The sequence below is a fragment of the Microtus ochrogaster genome, chromosome 7 (assembly GCF_000317375.1).
Source record: "Microtus ochrogaster isolate Prairie Vole_2 chromosome 7, MicOch1.0, whole genome shotgun sequence".
Taxonomy (NCBI): Eukaryota; Metazoa; Chordata; class Mammalia; order Rodentia; family Cricetidae; genus Microtus; species Microtus ochrogaster.
Genome location: NC_022014.1, coordinates 15,900,574 through 15,904,779, shown reverse-complemented (window position 1 = coordinate 15,904,779; position 4,206 = coordinate 15,900,574).

The following is a 4,206-nucleotide window of genomic DNA, read 5'->3' as shown; positions in this document are numbered from 1 at the left end:
AGCAATTCTCAAATTTCCAGTATGGCACCAGCACTGAGGCAACAGCAAGCTCTGCAATGATCAGGGGGAGCAAAGAACAAAGGACTAGGTTAAGCTTGGAGGTGGAGACACAACCAGAGCTGTAGCTAGGACTGGACAAGTGACATAGACCACCCTGGAAGACCTCGCAGTGGGGAGGGTCTTCCTCAGGTGACTGTAGACTGCCTCATCACACCAGGGGGCTGACTGGGAGAAGATATGAGCCCCAGACTTCAAACAGCTCAGCTAGGCAACCGCAGAACTCATGGGTAAGTGATCACTTCGTTAGAGCCTGCTCAAGCCCCAACCCTAAAGGGGTTATGGACTTTCTGTTTCTCCCGTCCAGTTCCGGTGCAGTCTAGTGGCTCTGGGATCATATGGGGGGTCAACAATACAATTATTTTCTATCAGGGGACCCTTGTTTGTTTCTGTTCCTACTTGGACCATTGGCTTTTGGAGTCTTCATAGCTCATTTTGACTAAGTACAGGCTGTGGAGGACTTGGGTGAGCTGTGGGTGAGGCAAATGCCTTTGTCTGCTTAGGGTGGAGGGAGGGTTTAAGCTCAGGCTCTGCCTTGTCTGAGCCAGAACTAGTGAGACAGGCAGCAGAGGGTGTGGGTGGATCAGGCTCCTGCTGGTCTCCAGCGCCCCTGCAGCCTTCCCTGTTCTCTTGGAGATCTGACCCTGTGGGAAGTTGGGTAACTATGTTCAGCAGGCAGGCAGGAACTGCAGTCTAGATGAAGAAAGAAGTACACTAGAGCCCAGAGAAGCTGACACTGCTCTCCTAAACCAAAGCAGAGCACCTTAGAGGAGCCCAAAGAGGGCTCCAGGTCTCACTGTTCTCCAGAGGCAGCTCCTGCTCCTGTCCTAGGGGGTTTTCCTGCCAGTCTGTAGTGCTGACATCGGAATGCCATGTTCTTCCCCACTAGAGACAGCTAACAAGACACCTTAAATCCCATGTCAAAGTCTCAGGGAAGGGCGTTGGTGGCGCACGCCTTTAATCCCAGCACTCGGGAGGCAGAGGCAGGCCGATCTCTGTGAGTTCGAGACCAGCCTGGTCTACAGAGCTAGTGCCAGGACAGGCTCCAAAACCACAGAGAAACCCTGTCTCGAAAAAAAAACAAAAAACAAAAAACAAAAAAAAAACACAAAGTCTCAGGGAATTTTCTCCAGTGCACAACACAATTTGGGAGTGGAATTAGGATTGGAAAATCTGATTTGTAAACCACAGCTAAAGCTCGTGGGAGGTTAATGAATTTACATGCCTGGATTTGTGGTTCACCTGTCCTGTTTCTTTCTGAAGGGTTGAGTCCCAGATACATGTAGAAAAAAAGTGAATTTTGAACCATTGAAAATTTACCATAGTCACAGGTTTAGGAGTGAGATGGTCTGTGTCCCAGGCTAGCCCACAGCACCTTTAAATATGACTGTATTGTATCCCCCTTGAGGTTCAAAATTCCTGGGGACATGAGTATTGTGCTTTGGGATTTGGGTGTGAGATGAGACTCTGTCTCCTTTCCATATGGAGAGTGAACCATGGGTGTTGGCTTAGGACTGGGCCTGATAAGGAGGCACTGGACAGGAGGGGCTGGGAAGGAATGAGGAACTGACTGCTCAGCAGTGCAAAGAACAGGGTGGAGTCGCAACTACCGACTGGGCAGAAACGAAACTTCTCCCTTTTCAGAAACAAAACTGTTCCCTTCTCAGAAACGAAACTGCTCCCTTCTCAGCAGTACAGGCTGCTTTAGTTCCTGTTTGTGATGGTTGTTGTTTTGCTTTAGTATTTTAGAGGAGAAGGGGGCCCACAGGGTCTGGGTGTGTAGCCCATGCTGGCCTGTGATTCACTGTTCAATTTTTCCATGTCTCAAGCTCACAGTGCCCACATCAACCTCACAGGGTCAGCACCATGCTAGGCTCCTTGCAGCCTTTTGGGTGGAGATGAAGAACTTTTACAAGGTGTTAGGGAAAATGTGCTCACATTTGGGCCGCTCAGTCACACCTGTCCCCTCTTTCTGTGATTTTATTATCAACCTGCAATTGTGACAGAGTAAGGTATCTGAATGTCATTCTCTTTGCTTCCAAAGACACCCTGAACCCCAAGTTCCCTTCTGAGAGAATTTCCTCCAGAGTCAATGCTATAATTTGAGAAGGAGCTACCTGGTTAATTAGACCCAGGGGTCCCCTCTTTGTCTGCCAACACTGGGATGCTAGGCACATGCAGTCTCTCTCAGCTTTCCATGTGGGTGCTGGCAATCCAAACTCAGGTCCTCAAGCTTGTAAAACAAGTACTTTACCTACAGAGTCACCTGCCCAGCCACGGAGACCTTAATGTGACTTCATACTGAGGCAGAGGATGAGGGCCTGCCCAGCTAATTAGTAGACACGTATGGAGGTGCCCTGGAAGATTAGCAGCACTAGCCGCTTTCCTAACTGACCCATTTTCAGTCAAAGCTCACAAGGTTTATGAAAAACAGGAAATTATGGCTAATGCAAAAGCAGGAAGAGTTAGTTGGCAGAATCGCCTTCTGAGAGAGGCAAGACCCTAGAGTGTAGACAAAGTCGTTCAGAGACTTGAGGTGATGTCGAGTTGTAGCGAATGAGATTAGAACTTTCCCGATACCACATTACACAAGCTGAATAGAAAATGATAAACATATCAATATAAAACAATAAAAAAAGTAAGAAACTGAAAAACCACTAAAAGAAGACTTAGAAGAAAAGTTCTATGAGATTGGTTTTGGCAAAGGTCATTTAGATGTTGACTTGATTGGCTCTACTGTCAACTGGACAGAACCTAGAATTATGTGGGAAGAGTTCATCAGTTGAGGGATCGCCAGTATCTGATTGGCTGTGGGCATGTGTGTAAGATTGTGTTGATAATTGATGTAGGAGGGCCCAGACCACTTTGGAGAGCTCCATTCCCTAGGCAGGGAGACTACAACAGCATAAGAAAGCTAGCCGGCCAGCTCCATCCCCCATGGTTCCTGGTATATTTCCTAGACTGTGAAGTGGGTTCTTTGGTCAAGGTAATGTTGAGTGGAACAGCAAGCAGGCCTCCTTCAAGTTCCTGCTCTGCATCCCTCAGTGCTGGGTGGTGATGTGGAATTATTTGCAAATAAACCATTTTCTATCCCAAAGTTGCTTTTGGTCCAGATAATTGTCACAGGAACCGAGAGAAAAATCAATGCAGATGTTTCCTAAAGCACAATAAAAAAAATTCCCAATGTTGACCTGAGATTTCATCAAAGTGAGATATTCTTGCAAAACAAAGGAAGCAATGAACAAACACAGACAATTCACAGAGGGAGAAAAGGTTTGCAGCACACAGTCTGCTAAGGGGTTGATATCCAAGGAGATAATAAACTTAGTCAAAGATAATGAAATAGCCTAATTGCAAAATGGACAGAATGGATACTAATCATAAATTTGAAAGCTGGGATGGAGAGAGGGCTCGGTGCTGAGGAGCGCTGGCTGCTCTTCCAGAACACCAGAATTCAATACCCATATGGGGCTTACAACCACCTGAAACTCCAGTTCCAAGGGATCTGGTGCCCTCTTCTGGCCTCAGAGCTACTGCATGCACATGGTCCCCAGACATAATTTCAGGCTAAACAAAAATAGGCATAAAATAAATAAGTCTAAAAAAATTGTGTTACTAAAGCCTTTGCTACATAAAAGACAAAATTCACACAGATTCCACTGAGGGTTTGCTTAGAGGAGCTGAAGACAGTAATTAGCACTGGAAAAGAGATAGTGAAAATCAAACTAGAATTGAAAATTCAAAGGACTTAACTATATTTGGAACATCACATCTGAAAACCCAGTAGGCAAATAAGCTTGGCCAATGAATGCAAAAGCTGCAAAAAAAATAACCACTTCTCCTCCTGTAAGTGACCGGATCTTGGAAAATACGAAGCCAGGAATTGTGCTGTTGACTTCACAGTACAGAATTTGCTTTCTCCTGTTAGGTCTCATTCTAAAGGCTCTGTCTGTTTTACAAGAAAGAAATTCAGGTTGAAAATGAAAACGCTGCTGGGGACATGGCCATCACCGTGGATCTGGAAACAGACTATGCTAAGCTGGCTCTAAAGGTGGAAGCAATCACACTTGGGGAGAAGAATAGAAAGAAGTTGAAGAACCAACCCCTCAGAAAACGGGAGAATGAAAACATCTCTCGAGCTGTGTGTGC